Below are 18,998 nucleotides of genomic sequence, written 5' to 3'. Positions count from 1 at the left end.
CTCTCGGTGGGCGGAGGAACCAGACTGTCCCCAACTCTGCTGTAGCTGACGGGGACGTTGTCGGGTTTTCGTCCCCATGTGTCCGCTGCCCAGAGTCGCAGCCCTGTGTGTGGGCGCTGCCAACCATGACAGTGTGGCTGCACAGGGGGAGACGAGCCGGAGGGCGGCCATGGCTGGACAGAGCTAACCCCGGGGGGAGATTGGGGGCTGTCCCGAGGGATGCACTCCTTCGGTCGCTTACACCTTGGTGCTCGGATTCAGGGCAAAGATACTAGAGCATTTGGTTCAGAGCGTTCAGTCATCCTCCACAATTATTTTCAGCAAAAGAATTGACCGTTTTGCGTTTTTTTACTGGTAAGAAAGTACACGTTTCGTGGGTTAACAGCGTATGCCGGAGGCCGCCATGTCACCAGAAGGATTGAGCTGCTCCTTGCATCACGTGCTTTAACCCGATGACCTTGTGTGCAACGCCTTTATAAACATGGATGCAATAAAACAGTCATTTAGGAACCGACTATTTGATAATTCGGGGCGTACCAGTACATTGATTGTACACAGACCAAAAATGACAACCATTTTGTGAATTTGAGTTCAGGCAGTACTTTTACCAATCATCTTGGAATAGGTTATATTTCAATTGTTTCTTGGCATCAAGAACTGTGTTTGTTGAACAATTTTGTAGTTTCACAGACGTTACAAAAGAGGTTTTGTATTTTTTAGATACATGTTACCTGCAAAGAACCACCGGTTAAAGGACCCTGCAAAGGCTTGTTTCTTCGCTACTACTACAACAAAGCCTGACAATGTGGACTTTAACCACATGTGAGTTTTTCTATTGCAAATCTCTAATTGTGGAGTACAGAGGCAGATAAATAAATGATGGGTCTTTGTCCCAAACATTATGGAGGGCACTGTAGATCAATACAGCATAGGAACAGGTCCTATGACAAGCAGGGTCCAGGGCGAATATAATGCCATGTTAACCTAATCTCCTCAGCCTGCATATGATCCATATCTATTCATTTCTTGCATATCATGTACCTATTTAAAATCCTCTTAAATTTCACTTTGTGTTTTAATAGTAATTTATTATGGCATAAGCTTAGCTAGAATGATCAGATTTAACTTATTGTAAAATGATGACAAAAAGCACAAATGCACTAAATATCGTCATTTATTGTCCTAATAATTTCAACAATAGCAATTTAAATCAATAATTTTGAAACTTAAGAAAGCTTCTCCTTTTGAAGAGTGCTCAGACGTTCATTCTTTAAGTCTGATGTTGTCCTCTTTGTCCCTTCTCTGTCACAGATTTCCAAAAACATGGTCTGCTGTCACTGAAAAACACTTACACCTTTTAGAAGCTAAAATGCTTAAAACTACAAGGCAGAACCATGACAGGAATAAGTAAAATAAATACATACATTCATTATGAACTAAAATAAAAATATGAATAAAAACTAATCGGGATTGATTGGCACGATATAATGTAAGAAGAAACATGTACACATTTGGCACCAAAACATTTGTAAATAAGATTTACATCTACAATTTCTCCACTTTATCTGTATTTCTTTTTTATAAATTATTTTTCATTTAAATTCTCGTAGAAAGATCATTTAGCCTGGCAAGTTTACTACAAACAATATCAGTTTCATAATTATTTTTATGACCTGCCTCTTTCATAGTGTTTTCTAAAGGATAATTTGAAGAAAGTGCTTATGCAATAATCTGGATATTTAGATATAGAACGCGTCCTGGTTTCAGACTCATAAAGTGTGATGACAGGTTGGTTTAACTCTAGATTTTCCAATATTAAATGTTGCTGAATTCCTGCAAAGCACAAAAAACCTTTAACAGTTCATATTTGAACTTTTAAATGTCAATCTTTTCCGCAGAATGATTACATGCAATTGCAAGAGGAATACACTGGTATAAACGGTTCTGCAAAATGGAAAAATAGATGTACTTTGGAATCTTCGATCAACCCATTATTTTATAAAATCATGATTAAACCCTCATTTTGCTACACATGGAATTGGCAGGAGTTATGTCATGTTATCTGACGGGTTTAATAATGCTCCTGTGTAGATGGAGCTAAATGGTACACGTCATTTTATCCCAGCAAGGCATTAAAGGAAATGATCAATCCAACCTCTAGGGAGTAAAGACTTGTCATTCTCTCTATACTAGGGAGGATTTCCCTGCATTGGAGGGAATACTACAAAATTCACCAGATTGATTCCTGGAACAAAAATATTTTCTTAAGAGGAGAAATGGAGCAGATTTCCCTTCCACACAGCATTAGCATTATTGCAGTCAGGATTGTAGTTACGGCTGTTTATGCTCCTCCTGCAAGATGAGCGAAATGAGGTGAAATTCCAGAATTCCTGGTGATTTCACCTGCGGGGGAGTGTATCCAGTTGCATCAGTCAGAGCTGCAGTTAGAGCCAGTTACGAGGCTGAAATCATCAGAGATAGGAGTTTTAGTGAGATGGTTATACCCAAGATGCAGGCGCCAGGTAGCTGGGTGTCCACCAGGATAGGCAGAGAGTAGAGGATTCCCGTGTGGCCATTCTCCTCAGGAACAAGTGTATTGTTTTGGATACTGTTAGGGGACGATGGCTTTTCAGAGAACAGCGGCAGGCATGTCAGTGACACCGTGACTGGCTCTGATGCTGACCACAGAGGGTGGAGGCAGGGAGAGCTATACTGATAGGAGTTAGGGATTTGTCCAATGAGGCTGTTTGGATGGAACTGCAAAATAAGAAGGGGGTGATCACTTTAATGGTTATTGTTGTACAGCCCCTTCTCCCTCTTACGCAAATAGTCAACGGAAATTAGAGGAATTAGGACTCGAATTTTAAGTCTTATTGGAGGAGCACTTTTAGAATTGTAATCACTAGTCCCACAGCTTCAAAATACCTAGTGAAAATGAAAGGATTGGTCCAAAAGATGAAGTCCTAATTTGGGGTAGGGCCAAGTTTGAATCTCATTGAATCAGCTCTGATGGGTGAAGAACATTTCCACGTGTCTGGCACATGATTCCAAAAACATAATATTTTGTTAACAAAATAAAACCTCATCTGCACAGGTGGAGATTGCAATTTTCAAAATTTGAAGATATTTGTTGAAAACGGAATATAAAAAATGATAACATTTGTTATAAAATCTTGAGGTCGTAACATGCAATATAAGTTTCCAGAGAGAAGAAATAGCAGGAGTCCTGACTAACATTTACAAATCATCATTAGACAAGGGTGAGGTGCCGGAAGCCTGGACTGCAGTGCCTCTACTAATGAAGAGATGCTTGAAATGCCCGGGAATGACAGACCAGTAGGTGGTTTGAATCCCCACAGGTGGAATCACCAGTGAATTTGGAATTTCACCTACGCAATAAGTAGGCAAGTTACTGGAGAGGATTCTGAGGGATGGTATGGAAATATGTATTTGGATAGACAATGGTTAATTGGGTATAGCCAGCAAGGTTTTTGATGGTGGAAGCACCGATCCCGAAAGCACACCATTAGTCACAGGCCTCCAGCCTGAAAAACAACCTTCCACCATCATCCTCTGCTTCCTTCCATGAAGCAAATTCTCAATTCAGTCAGCTCGCTCTCCCTGGATCCCTTGCAATCCATATAGACAACAACTGCGGCTTTGGCCTCATCAAACTTTTTTTTAACTTCTTCATAAAACTCAATTAAATTCTTAAGACATAATCTCCCACATCAAAAACCATGCTGACTACATCCAATTAGCTATTATCTATCCAAATACATATTTTTTATACCATCCCTCAGAATCTCATCTCAAGATGTACAAAATCTTGATGAGTCTTTTACCCAGACCTGGGGAATAAAGAACGGAAGAACATGGGTATAAGGTGAGAGGGAAGATTTAATAGGAACCTGAAGTGGAATGAGAATGGAAGTAGTTGAGGCTGGTACCATAACAGCATTAAAAATGCATTTGGACAGGTGCAAAGACAGGAAAGATTTACGGGGTAGGGCCAAATGTGGGCAGGTGAGATTAGCATAGAATGGTTTGTTTCGGTGCTGTATGATTCTATGACAGAATACTTTTGTTAAATATTTATTCATTATTAACAGCAAAAATGAAATACATGATAATATCTTGTTGTAGCAAAAATAATATTGCCTTTAATAATATTGGTCATTTCTGAGGTTGTTGGTCATTCACTCTTTATTTGAAATTGTTCCACAATGCAAGAATTTTCTCCTTCATGCATTCACTTGTTTTACCTCAGGTGAACATACTATAGTGTGATATACTTTGTTGATTATGCAGAAACAAAAATGTTGGATTAGATACTTACTTTTATCAATTTCCACAAACAGCATTGCATTTTTTTAATGTAAGAAAGTTGTTTGCATTGCCTTTGCAGCCACCATATCTAAACTGTTCACATACCCCGGTGGCTTTGTTGTAGTAGAAGCGCAGCATCACGGCTTTGCAGAGTCCGACAAGCCTTGGTAGGTCGCAGGTATTTATTGGCACTAAAAAATACAAAGCACAAAACAGTATCGGGCAAGTGAATCCAAGCTTGGGCTTGCAATACCGAGGGATTTGAATACTTTGCAGCTGTTAGGTCGGGACCCAGCTGGCTTAGAGAGGAGGGCGGGTGACAATAGACAGTAGACAATGGATAATAGACACAGGAGTAGGCCATTCGGCACTTCGAGACAGCACTACCATTCACTGTGATCATGGCTGATCATCCACAATCAGTACCCTGTTCCTGCCTGTATTTTGCCATGATCTGAGGGTTTAATAAAAGTGAGAAACACAAGTTTAGCAACAGGAGGATGGCGAGGGTTTCCTGTCCACCTCATAGATATATAAACATTGCCCGAGCTCACTGCTCTTCCAGTTTTGGCCACTGTCTGTGCGACACTTGGAAGACGAGCAAGGGAGGAGGTGGAGAGAAACTACCAAACGTCTCGGCACAGTCACCGATATCATCCATAAGGTGCACCAGTGAGCCCTTCTTCACCAGCTGCAGCACCATCCAGTTGACGTGGCAGTTGTTGGGGCTCATGTTGTAGCAGGGGCGGAAAACCCGGCGGGGCCAGAGGGGACACGTCCCCCCCCCCCCCCCCCCATGTTTTGAGAGGTGCGGGAAATATGGCCAGCGCGGAGAAGCAGCGCTGGTATAATAATAATAATAATATCTTTTATTGTCATTGCATGTCAGTGCAACGAGATTTAGTGTGCAGCAGGGCTGTTGGTTATCCTGGCGAGACAGGCACAGTTGAGCTGCATTTAGCGCTGGATTGAGCCTCCGAAGCCTCGCGCGCGTGTGTGAGTGTGCGCATGGTGTCCCCCGTCCCCTCCATGTTTTGATAGTGAGTTCCACTCTTGTGTTGTAGCCACAGGCCAACAGCAATTTATTCAGCCCATCGCTACCGACAGGATGCGCTCGGTTTCCGTGTGACTCCCTCCACTCTCACCATCTGCCGCTTCTTCCTGTGGGAGATGTCGGCGACACTGGGGAAGAAGGAGGAATAGGCGGTGGTGGAGTGAACAAAGCGACGGCTGACAGGAAGAGCTCTCTGGTGCAGATCAGCGACATCGAAGCCCTAGTTTTAAGGTGAAATGACACAATGTGCTGGGTGGAGTAACTCAGCAGGTCAGGCAGCATCTCTGTAGAACATTGATAGGTGATGTTTTGGTCAGGACTCTTCTCCAATCTGATTTAGGCATAGATAGACAATCAAACCCGTTTCCCAAGGCCAGAAACATCAAAGACTGGAGGGCAAAGGTTTAAAGAGAGGGGGAAAGTTTTAAGAAGTTATGCCTGGAACCAGGGCTGATGGTGGAAGCTTGTGACAAGTCAAGAGTGTTTAATTCTCATGTGTACCAACAATAAAACATGAATCTCTTAGTTGCAGCATTATAACAGGCATGTTAACACAATACACACAAATAATATATATTTTTAAATGCAATAAATTAATAACCACAATACTAGTGCAAAAAAAATTCCCAAACTACTTAGTGCAACCTTAGACAGTCAACATAAGTCTATAAATCTATAAGGAACTGCAGATGCTGTTTTTTTAACAAAATAAGACATAAAGTGCTCTGGAGATCATGCAGAATTAGGCCATTCGGCCCATTAAGTATACTCCACCATTTAATCATGGCTAATCTATCTTTCCCTATCAACCCCATTCTCCTGTCTTCACCGCATTACCCCTGACATTGGGATAATTGAGGCCAGTTCATTGGCTATATTTAAGAGGGAGTTAGATGTGGCCCTTGTGGCTAAAGGGATCAGGGGGTATGGAGAGAAGGCAGGTACAGGATACTGAGTTGGATGATCAGCCATGATCATATTGAATGGCGGTGCAGGCTCGAAGGGTCGAATGGCCTACACCTGCACCTATTTTCTATGTTTCTATGACATGCATTCTGGTGTAACTCAGTGAGCCACTCGACAAAGTACTGGAGTAACTCAGCAACTCAGCAAGTAACGCCACATTTGGTATGCAAGAGATTGAAGAAGAGTCCCGACCCAAAACGTCACCAATCCATGTTCCCCAGGAATTCTGCCCGGCCCGCTGAATTACCCCAGCAGTGTCTTCTATTTTCAATAGTAGTCCATAATTGAGGTTCGTGTTGTTGTGTTCCAGAGCCTAATATTTGTTGGGAAGAAGGTTATTTATACCTCTTGGTCATAGTTTTCAAACTCCTATACATTCTTAGTGGGGGAAATGAGAGTGGTCTGGGTGATGTAGGACTTTGATCATACTGGCTGTAATTATTACATTGGAATCAGATACAATAGTGGCAAATAAGTGGCTTTTAGAAAGGAACATGAAAATGCAAGTTAGAGAAGGATATGGATTAAGTACATGCGGAGAGATTAGTTTAATTTGGCATCCTGTTCAGCACAGATATTGTGGGACAAAGAGCCGGTTTCTATGCTGTACTGCTCTATAATTGTATGTTTTAAGTCAATGATGATGGTCATTGGTTGCTCTGTGCCTCCCCAAATGTTGATTTACATAATTGTTAGAAATGTTTGCAATAGTTTACCCCTACACCACACTACTGACTGTCCTGTTGTTATTCAATCCATTGCCTTTTCCCCTATTAAACAACAGCAAACATTAACAAGTACTTTGATATCTTGCCTATTATGAACAAATTAGAAAGTTATGGTCAGTGCCTTTGTTTGTTGCCTATGTTTTCATTTCTTTGGGCATGTTGATTTACACCTTTTAAACCTCATGAAAATACACAAAATTAAAACATTATCTAGACTTACTTGAAAGTGCAGATGCTGGAATCTGGAACAATAAACCATCTGCCAGAGGAACTCAATAGACTGAGCAGCATCAGTGGAGGGAAATGGACAGAAGACATCTCGAGTTAAAGTCCATCATCTGGACTGAGTAGATGCAGTATAAACCAATGAGAGGAGAGGTGGAGCAAGAGTTGGCACATGAGATATGGATACAGGTAATGAGGCAGATTCATTGGCAGATTGAATCAAATGGAAATAGTGACAGGGAGTTGATAGGTGAAGGAGACAAAGGGAATGGAATTTGAATGGAAATGATGGTGAAACATGAAATGAATAAAAGGGAGGTGAATTGGACAGATGGGAAGTGGATGAGAGGCCCCAGCTGGAAGATTACGAGACTGATATATAAACGCCAGTGGATATTGTGGTATATAAATACAAGTGTATGGTGAAGGGAAAGTGCACAGGGTTATTGTGGGCTTTGGGCTTGTTTATCTGAGAAAGGCGGAATCGCAGATGTCCTGGTGTAGCAAGTCAAGACCAGTTAGTAAAATTTGTCACAGTTCATTCACACGTTCATTCATCATCGTTAAAAACATTAGCGATGCAATGGTGCTGGTTTCCAACGGGAATGGTGATGGACTCACCACACATCTCTGTTCTTCAGTTCCTGCGTGCTACCGCCGCTGGAAATATATAGGATTTTGATTTGCTTTATCACCATTCCTTACAATGTTATGTACGACAGTGATCGCAACTTCTACTCAAGTGTGCATGGCCGTTGGCTTGCTAGAAGCTCATCTGCCCTTTGACAGGTCTTGTTTTGGTCCTGCTGGGGGTTCACAGCCCCCTCCTCACCTGGCAACCCAGGTGGGGAAGGTGGTTTAGTCGCCAACTATCCGACCATGGAGCAGGTAGCACTGGATTTCATAGTATCTGTGGCGGGGGGAAATCCCCCTAACCTGACCTGACTCAGTTCGATGATGGGAATTTTCAAATGTTGGACTCACTGTTCCGAATTTAAAATCATTACAGACCTCAAATTAGTTTCTGGAGCAATATGACACCATTTGAACTTATAAAAGGAAGATGTTGCTCAATATTATGAGATAAAACAGAGGCAAAATCTGAACATTACACGATGCAAATATACATTATCTAATGGTGTTCTTATGGGGGCAGTGGTGCTTGGAGCCAGGCAGCGGAGCCCGGAACTAGGAGCAGCGGAGAACCAGAGCTTGGAGCAGCGGAGCCCGGAGCTTGGAGCAGCGGAGAACCGGAGCTTGGAGCAACGGAGAACCGGAGCTTGGAGCAGCGGTTCCCGGAGCTTGGAGCAGCGGAGAACCGGAGCTTGGAGCCGGGCAACAGGCAGCAGGCAGCGGGTAGAGGAGCTTGGGGCTGGGCACCAGGCAGCGGGGGAGCTGGAGCATCAGTCGCGGGCAGACGGCAGGCGAAGATGGCGGGCATTGCTCCTGTTCTTAGCGGGTCTAGAGTAAAGCCTGAGATCAACAAGGCTGTTGACGGTAAGGTTATTGTTGAGGACGAGCTACTTAACTTTCTCGCTGTAAAAATTAAGACTTTAAGCCAGGACCAGATCATCCTTTTGGCTGCAAACATTTTTGATTCTGAGTGGATAGAGTCCTCGAAGAAAGTTCTGTTTGAACTCTGCCCCTTTACACAGCGGACGTTTCCCATAAAGGGGCACAGAACGACGTCAACAACATAAAGAGTTGCCTTGGAGTAACAAATGAGTGTGGAGAGAATACCCCCAGATTTGTGTCTCATTACTTGGATGAACTGCCACCGGTGACATTTACTAACATGAATGGAGCAGCTGTACGCTGAGGTCTGTTCTATGAAGCACGTCATGCAGATACAGGCTGATGTAAGTGAAGATTTTCATGCCATCACAGTGGAAATGAATCGCCGAGTGTGTGCATTGGAGCGCACCACTGACCTGACTCAGGGCGGTGGTCCGGATGCGTTGGCGGCAATGGATGGAGCCATTTGCATGGAAGGCACAGCGTTGGGGGAAACCGGCAGGAGCCTCGGGCTTGGTTGTCGGGGCGGGGGGGCCTTGCCTTAAACGTGTAGAGGGCTATGACAACGGATAGTCCCAGTGGATTAACGTCTTTGCCAGGCTCTCCAAAGTGGAGTCATGTTGTGAAAAAGGGTCGACGGCATGTTCCAGAGAACGCTGTTGGTAAGCCAAGATTGCGCACTATTAACCCCGGGTGAGAAAGAAATCCGGTAACGTTATGCCTATTATTGGTACCGGAGCTGCGGGTAACACGAAAATGCTCAAGACTAAGTTGGTGAGGATTTTTGCCTCCAAATTTTCACCAGACCGAGATGCCGAAACTTTATCTGTGTATCTTAAAGAAAAACGTGGTCGTGAGGTTACCTGTCAAAAGATTGACAATGTACACAGTAGATACTGTTCATTTAAAGTATCTGCTGAATGTAATGAGGTTGGCGAAATGTACAATCTGCAGCTCTGGCCAGAAGGGGCATTTGTCCGGCGCTATTATGAGGAACGCAGTGTCGAAGTCATCGGATCAAGCACTGCGCTTGCTGCGGGAGGGATGTTTGTGCCTGCTGGTACTATGGGCACTCACTAGGCTTGCTAAATTACCATTCGGGTTCTGCGGTACAACTGTCGTAGCCTGCGATTGGGCCAGAGCACAGGGGATCAAGCTCACCGCACAGTTGTTGACAATCGTCTGGAGAACTGTGACATACTGTGTATGCAAGAGACATTTTTAGTCAAGCAAGACTTGGACAAACTCAATTTTCTCAATGATAACTTTCATGGTGCTGGGGAGTTTACAATTGGCATGGGAATATTCAGAGATATGGTATCAGGGGATGTGGCTATTCTATGGAACAAGAAGCTTGACTCATCAATCAATGCGGTTCGGCAAATTTGCAGATGACACAAAGCTGGGTGGCAGTGTGAACTGTGAGGAGGATGCTATGAGAATACAGGGTGACTTAGACAGGTTGGGGGTGTGGGCAGATGCATGGCAGATGAAGTTTAATGTGGATAAATGTGAGGTTATCCACTTTGGTATCAAAAGCAGGAAGGCAGATTACTATCTAAAGGGCATCAAGTTGGGAAAAGGGGAAGTACAATGGGATCTGGGGGTCCTTTTTCATCAGTCTATGAAGGTAAGCATGCAATTACAGCAGGCGGTGAAGAAAGCAAATGGCATGATGGACTTTATAACAAGAGGAGTCGAGTATAGGAGCAAAGTTGTACAGAGCCCTAGTGAGACCACAAATTAGAGGAGCAAAACGGCACACAATATCGTGTGCAGTTTTGCTCTCCTAATTTGAGGAACGATATTCTTGCTATTGAGTATTGTAAGCCATTTGGAACAGAGATAAGGAAACACTTTTTCTCACAGAGATTGTGAGTCTGAGGAATACCAAAAGGAGTTGGCCATTCGGCCATGTGAGGCAGCACTGCCATTCACTGTGTTCATGGCTGATCATCCACATTCAGTACCCTGTTCCTGCCTTCTCACCATATCCCCTGAATCCGCTATCCCTTTATTCCTCCACTGCCTTCTGAGGCAGAGAATTCCACAGATTCACTCTCCGGGTGAAAAAGTTTTTCCTCATCTCCATTCTATATGGACCACCCGTCCTTCTTAACTAGATCAAGTGGGACCCGTTGGGTCCCATGTTCACACTGGAGGGCTGGTCCCCCGATGCAATATTCCACCTCTCCACCAATTCCAATATTGGTGGCCAGTAGGGGGGCTTTCTGGAGTGCTGGCATGGGTTCTTGGGGTGGCAGCTCAGTCCCTCAAGCCTGATCTGCTGACAGCTCACTCACGGCTGGTGGGCTGGCAGTTGACTCATGACTATTCCTTGAAATTCCTTTTCAAGCAGGGTGCAAGGCCACCAAATTTAAATCCATGTTCCTACCATTTCAAGCAGGGTGCAAGACCACCAAATTCAAGTGCAATTTCTTACGACTTTGAGCAGGGTGCAAGGCCACCAAATCAAGTGCAGTTTCCTACCACTTCAAGCAGGGTGCAAGGCCACCAAATTCAAGTGCAGTTCCCTACCACTTGAAGCAGGGTGCAAGGCCACCGAATTCAAGTGCAGTTTCATACCACTTCAAGCTAGATCCAAGGCCACCAAATTCAAGTGCAGTTTCATACCACTTTCAGCAGGGTGCAAGGCCACCAAATTCAGTGCGGTTTTCATACCACTTCAAGCAGGATGCAATGCCACCAAATTCAAGTGCAGTTTCATTCCACTTCAAGGAGGGTGCAAGGCCACCAAATTCAAGTGCAGTTTTATTCCATTTCAAGCAGGGTGCAAGGCCACCAAATTCAAATGCAGCATCATACCATTTCATGCAGGGTGAAACCACCATAAAACCACACAAAACACCAAACTCACACTTCAGTAGACATTCAGTGTGTTCAGTTGATTCACAGCTCAGACAGAGTTGTGACCTCTCCCTCCCCCATCTTGCAGAGACTGAGCCACACCCACACATCCAGGTTTTATAACCCCTCACCCCCCCCCCCCCCCCCCTCCACTGGAAAAGGTGTGGCTTTCATAGCATGATTGACATGGGAGAGATTCTCAACATTTAAAAAAAACTAATAACACTTTAATTTTCATTGATGGGAAGAATTCTCTGCACCTGCTCAGCGGAGGGGGACTAAGTAAGATGGCCAAAAATCACAGCCGTAAGTGGTAGCCTTTTATCTAAAATCAATATACAGTGCAAACAGGAAATAAGTGCATTTGCAGTAGGGCCTTTTAACTTCAAGCCAAAGCACCCAAGCCACCATTTGCAGTAAGTAGTGCCTTTTCTACTTCAAGCCAAAGCTCCCAAGCCACTATTTGCAGTAAGTAGTGCCTTTCAACTTCAAGCCAAAGCAACCAAGCCACCATTTGCAGTAAGTAGTGCCTTTCAACTTCAAGCCAAAGCTCCCAAGCCACCATTTGCAGTAAGTAGTGCCTTTCAACTTCAAACCAAAGCTCCCAAGCCACCACTTGCAGTAAGTAGTGCCTTTCAACTTCATGCCACTATTTGCAGTAAGTAGTGTCTTTCAACTTCAAGCCAAAGCTCCCAAGCCACCATTTGCAGTAAGAAGTGCCTTTCAACTTCAAGCCAAAGCTCCCAAGCCACCATTTGCAGTAAGTAGTGCCTTTCAACTTCCAGCCAAAGCAACCAAGCCACCATTTGCAGTAAGTAGTGCCTTTCAACTTCATGCTACCATTTGCAGTAAGTAGTGCCTTTCAACTTCAAGCCAAAGCTCCCAAGCCACCATTTGCAGTAAGAAGTGCCTTTCAACTTCAAACCAAAGCTCCCAAGCCACCATTTGCAGTAAGTAGTGCTTTCAACTTCAAGCCAAAGCACCCAAGCCACCATTTGCAGTAAGTTCCGCCTTTCAACTGCAAGCCAAAGCACTCAAGCCACCATTTGCAGTAAGTAGTGCCTTTCAACTACATGCCACCATTTGCAGTAAGTAGTGCCTTTCAATTTCAAGCTACACCCAAGCCACCATTTGCAGTAAGTAGTGCCTTTCAACTTCAAGCCACAATTTGCAGTAAGTAGTGCCTTCAACTTCAAGCCAATGAACCCACGCCCCTATTTGCAGTAAGTAATGCCATTTAACTTCAAGCCATTGTACCCAAGCCACCATTTGCAGTAAGTAGTGCCTTTCAACTTCAAGCCACACCAAAGCCATCATTTGCAGGAAGTAGTGTCTTTCAACTTCAAGTCAAAGCTCCCAAGCCACCATTTGCAGTAATAGTGCCTGTCAACTTCAAGCCAAAGCTCCCAAGCCACCACTTGCAGTAAGTAGTGCCTTTCAACTTTAAGCCAAAGCAACCAAGCCACTATTTGCAGTAAGTAGTGCCTTTCAACGTCAAACCAAAGCTCCCAAGCCACCGTTCGCAGTAAGTAGTGCCTTTCAACTTCAAATCAAAGCTCCCAAGCCACCATTTGCAGTAAGTAGTGCCTTTAAACTTTAAGCCAAAGCAACCAAGCCACTATTTGCAGTTAGTGCCTTTCAACGTCAAACCAAAGCTCCCAAGCCACCATTTGCAGTAAGTAGTGCTTTCAACTTCAAGCCTAAGCAACCAAGCCACCATTTGCAGTTAAGTAGTGCCTTTCAACTCCATGCCACCATTTGCAGTAAGTGGTGTCTTTCAACTTAAAGCCACACCCAAGCCACCATTTGCAGTAAGTAGTGCTTTCAACTTCAAGCCAATGCACCCAAGCCACCATTTGCAGTAAGTAGTGCCTTTCAACTCCATGCCACCATTTGCAGTAAGTAATGCCTTTCAACTTCAAGCCATCATTTGTAGTAATACTGCCTTTCAACTGCAAGCCAAAGCACCCAAGCCCCCATCTACAGTAAGTAGTGCCTTTCAACCTCATGCCACCATTTGCGGTAAGTAGTGCCTTTCAACTTCAAGTCAAAGCACCCACGCCCCCATTTGCAGTAAGTGGTGTCTTTCAACTTCAAGCCACACCCAAGCCGCCATTTGCAGTAAGTAGTGCCTTTCAATTTCAAACCAAAGCTCACAAGCCACCATTTGCAGTAAGTAGTACCTTTCAACTTCAAGCCAAAGCAACCAAGCCACCATACAATACAATACAATGTTATTGTCATTTGAGCCTCAGTGAGGCTCAAACGAAATTTCGTTTCCACAGCCATACAAACAAGACAATTCCTAGACATACACACAATTTAGTTCACACAAACATCCATCACAGTGAACCCACTGTGACGGAAGGCAAAAGTATTTTCTCTCCCCTGTTCTCCATGTCTCTCCCGATGTCCAAGCCCCAGGCGGGCGATGATAAGTCCCACGGCCATTTTAGGCCGTGCTGGGCGATTTACGGCCCCGCTCCCGGTCTAAATGTCTCGAAGTTGGAGCCCCCGGCGGGCGCTGTAATGTCCCACGGCCATGAAGCCGTGCCGGGTGATGTATGACCCCGCTCCGGGTCGTTCCAACCCCGCGACACGGGCTGGAGAAGTCGCGTTGCGGGAGCTCCGGGAAGCGGTTTCTCTCTCCCCCCGGACCTGTGAGCTCCCGATGTCCCAGTCCACCGGACCTGCGGCTGCGTTGCTGGAGCCTCCGAGCCCCAGCAGTCGAGTCGCAGCAGCGAGTCACCACCGCTCCCCACACACCGAGGCCGGCCAGCCCCACGATGGTGATTAGTCCGCAGCTCCGCAGCTCCTCAGTCTCCCGAGCCCCCGGGTCGTTCAGGTTGGAGGCTGCTCCACGGTGCTAGGCCCCAAGAACAACGGAGACCCGACAGGGAAAAGGTCGGGTCTCCCGGACAGGGAAGAGATTTCAAACAGTTTCCCCCCCCGCCCCCCACATATACACATTTAAAACCAGTATTAAAAAACACCAAACACTACATTTAACTAGACAAAAAATAAAAAAAAGACAGACAGGCTGTAGGGGCCGCTGCAACGGGTGAGACGCGCCGCCTCCATTTGCAGTAAGTAATGCCTTTCAACTTCATGCCACCATTTGCAGTAAGTGGTGTCTTTCAACTTCAAGCCACAGCTCCCAAGCCACCATTTGCAGTAAGTAGTGCCTTTCAACTTCAAGCCAAAGTAACCAAGCCACCATTTGCAGTAATAGTGCCTTTCAACTTCAAGCCAAAGCTCCCAAGCCACCATTTGCAGTAAGTAGTGCATTCAACTTCAAGCCAAAGCACCCAAGCCACCATTTGCAGTAAGTAGTGCCTTTCAACGTCATGCCATCATTTGCAGGAAGTAGTGCCTTTCAACTTCAAGTCAAAGCTCCCAAGTCACCATTTGCATTAAGTAGTGCCTTTCAACTTCAAGCCACACCCAAGCCACCATTGGCAGTAAGAAGTGCCTTTCAACTTCAAGCCAAAGCTCCCAAGCCACAATTTGCAGTAAGTAGTGCATTTCAATTTCAAGCCAAATCACCCAAACCACCATTTGCAGTAAGTAGTGCCTTTTTACTTCAAACAAACCATATTTTCATTTTCAAATCACATTAAGGTGACTCACAGTTATGTAGACATTTGTTCAGTGTTATTCAGAGCTCGGAGAGACGTGACCTTTGGCTTCATCCATCTTGAAGAGACTGAGTGAGGCACACCACTTCCTGGTTTTATAGTCCCCCCCCCCCCCCCTCCCTCCATCAGGGGCAGCAGAGAGAATGGTGAGTTTTTTAAAAACATTTATATCTCTCTGATTTATCATCGTTGGGAAAAATCCTCTGCTCCTTTAAGGCGGAGGGAGGCTCTGAGCGAGGTGGCCAAAAATGACGGCTGTAGATGGCGGCGTTCTGTCGGAAATCGCAGCACAGTGGGCCAAAAGCGGTCAAGATCATAGTTTTAGTAATATAGGTAGATTATAGACATAGATCAAAGAAATGTAAGAAATACACAAAAAGCACGAGTAAATCTGCGGGTCAGACAGCATTTTTGGAGAAAAGGCAGAGATGATGTTTTGGTTCAAGACCCTTCTTCAGAACTTCATTGAACCATGAACCAATCTGCATCTCGTGATCCCCGTCTCCTATGATCTGCCTTTTTGACACCTTACTAGGGCCAGCCTTAAGCCGATTGGACTGATTGTTCCCAATTGGGCCCCGCGCCTAAGGGGGGCCCCGTACTAATGTACCGTATTTCGCACGGAAATACGAATTCGCTTTGTTAAATAATGATTTTAAAAAAAACATTTGCCATCCGGATTTTTTTTTTAAATGAACATGGATAACAACCGTTGCACGGCTATCAGACACAAACGATTTGTTTACTACTACTGTTAGCACTTGTTAACAGCCAGTAGTCAACAAGTAGTTATACAATGTGTCATCAATGCATCTATCCACATTCCTCAGTAAATGTAATTGTGTTTTGAACAAGTATTAATGACGCCGCATTCCTTTGACGGCTTCATTAATACGGCTTAATTAATACTTGTTCAAAACACAATGACATTTACTGAGGAATGTAGATCGATGCATTGATGACACATTGAGAATTTCTTAAAACTCACCATCATGATTGAGGGCTCCGGACCGCGAGAAGGGTCTTCTCCTTGGTGTGCAGGTTAGTCATTCACCTACCGACCCACGTTGTGTCACTCTGTCTTTCGCTCTCTCTCGCGTGCTCTCTCTCCCGCTCCCCATCTCGTCTCTCTCTAGCCTCGGCATTCCCGGAATCATTGACGTTTTGCGGTAGACAAAAATGCTGGAGAAACTCAGCGGTTGAGGCAGCTGCCTTGCCCGCTGAGTTCCTCCAGCATTCTGTGTTTTTTGTTTGGCTCTGAAGTTGAAGGTGGCTCAGCTATGGGAGGAGGGTTGCGTTTCTGGCCGAGACCCTTCTTCAGACAATCACAAGTACGCTCACCGCCAAGAGTTCAGTTCAGTCTGAAGAAAGGTCTTCTCTCCAGAGACGCTGCGCTGCCTGTCCTGTTGAGTTACTCCAGCTTTATGTCTATCTTCAATTTCAGAGAAATTTTATTCTGTGATTCAATGAAACAAAACGATAAAGAGCTGGTTTCAGTTCAACAGCAGCCTGAAGCACTTCAGCCTCTTAGCCCTGTGATCAGTTGTTTCAAGTTTTGTACTGCTGTTGAACTGAAACCAGCTCGTTATCTTTTTATTTCACCCCCTGTCCATCCACATTCATCTCCCTCTCCTCCACCTTCCACCCACGGTGACTGCTGCTTTGGTGACAGGCACACCATCACGTTTACATTGCCAGTTAACCATTGACTTATATTCAAGTGGTCAGTGCAAAGTCTGCCTTCGAAACTGGTATCGCTGCCAAAAGTGACTTGCTTCGTGAAAATGGGCACTTGTCAAATTAAACGCCAGTGTCCTCTGAGCTACGTGTTACTGTATTGTTCAATATCCTTGCTAATTGTCGTATTAGCATTTCAAGCATGGGCCATCCATTAGTTAGATCGCAGCGGAACGTAGTATTCAATCGCAAGCGACTGCAGATGCTGCAGATCTTGAGCAAAAAAAACAAATTGCTGGAGGAATATTGAGTCACACCATTTAGTGAAGCCACCGAACAAAGGGTTGCTCTTTGGAGGAGAATAGTCACTTCCTGACTAACTGCTGACTCTTTTTAACGGCGCAGAGTGCAATGGTTACCCGTTTTCTATTGCACAAATGCATGAGTGAATAGTTGAGTCAAGAATGTATAATTGTCATGTGTACCCACAACAGAACAATGAAATTCTTATTTGCAGCAGCATAACAGGCGTGTAAACACAATATTCATAGATTGTATGAGAACAAATGAGAAACGAATAAATTCAATAACAACCCTAATACTAGTGCAAACAAGCTCAGGGTGCCCCATCAATTCTTATCAATCGCTTGCTAATCGCATGACTGCGTCCAACTGCTGTCTGGTTCGTTGATCGTATTGCTAGACATTAACTGTTTTGGGAGAGAGAAATGCTCACGGAAATTGGTCAGATACTGTCCTTTACACAGTGAGAAATAATCATAAATTATATTTAAAATGAATGTACCTGCATGTTATACTGTTTAGTTTGGAGATACAGCCAGATAGTCCACTGAGTTCGCACTGACCAGCGATTTTTGTTTTCCTATTTGTCAATTATTTTGTGCCTGATTATTTGGCAGTCGACCAACCACTGTCTCTAAGGGGGTTGCGTCCAATCACCAACCAGCTTGCCTTAAAATTCCTGTCCAATCAACAAATAGGTCTCCTCTCGTCCAATCAGCCGCTGTCTCCAAGGGCATTGGGTCCAATCACATAATGCAGTTTAATGGTAATTAGCTACGACGATAAAGGTTGGAAGCCAGTGGAGGTACTGACAGTCAAATGGGAGCAGGAGAGATTCACACAGTGTATAATCCATCGCACCTCAGTGTACAATTTCATAATATATACTAAATAACTGGGCTGACCTGGGAACCTTGGCTGGGAACCTGGGGCTCACCAAAATTATACCCAATTGGGCCCCGCACCCCTTAAGGCCGGCCCTGCACCTTACCCTTCCATATCTCTTATTTCCTCTCCATGAAATGCAATAGTTGAGTACTCAGTATACATCAGGACAGTTTTCCTTATGATGTTTTTGCAATAGGAGTAACATTAGCTATATATCAGTCCGAATCAAAGCTGATCACAAGTTGCACTACTTATATGTATAAAAGCTGGACATTTCAAATCTAACTTCAACCTTTTCGGCCACGTTCCCATCAAAACTATATTCTACTGGTTACATTACCGGTGTCCACCGAGACAAGCTGCAGAGACAGCAGCAAGAAGCCGCCGATGAAGATGAAGACGCCACACTGCATGGTCGGTCAGTCCGGGTGAGTCGGCTGCGCTCTTCGTCCTGCGAATCTACGCTGCTGCGGATCAGCGGTACTGAGCGCATTCACTGCTCACATTTATAGAGCGGGGCTTCACACCGCTGCGCGCAGTGCAGATCATAGAGTTCGGTGTGGCTCCAACTGGTAAACCAACGGCGCCAGTCCCATTACCACATTGGACCGGGACGTTCAGAGCTGGGGGATGCGGTTTTGGATTTTAAACAATGGCAGCAATCATTAATTTTGCGATGATTGTCTATTTTATCCTGTTCCATCAGGTAAATTGTTGTGAGGGATTGTAAAGAATCAGGGATGTACAGCACGGTAACAGGGCTTTTGCCACCATTGCACATCACCATTATTTTCATATATTTAATAC

The 18,998-nt window shown here is 44.7% G+C and overlaps 1 long non-coding RNA gene across 1 annotated transcript; it reads right to left on the bottom strand.

The window, feature by feature from the left end:
- Positions 1-1,159: 1,159 nt before the first annotated feature.
- LOC116986898 lies at positions 1,160-18,670 on the bottom strand. Its single transcript, XR_004415595.1, has 3 exons — positions 18,532-18,670; positions 4,340-4,520; positions 1,160-1,337 (listed from the first exon to the last, which is right to left on the bottom strand). It is a non-coding gene; the product is annotated as an uncharacterized LOC116986898 (long non-coding RNA).
- Positions 18,671-18,998: the final 328 nt, after the last annotated feature.

Source organism: Amblyraja radiata, chromosome 2 (assembly GCF_010909765.2).
Source record: "Amblyraja radiata isolate CabotCenter1 chromosome 2, sAmbRad1.1.pri, whole genome shotgun sequence".
In the NCBI taxonomy this organism is placed as follows: Eukaryota; Metazoa; Chordata; class Chondrichthyes; order Rajiformes; family Rajidae; genus Amblyraja; species Amblyraja radiata.
Note: the sequence above shows the minus strand (reverse complement) of the source record. Positions and strands in the feature narration are given on the sequence as shown.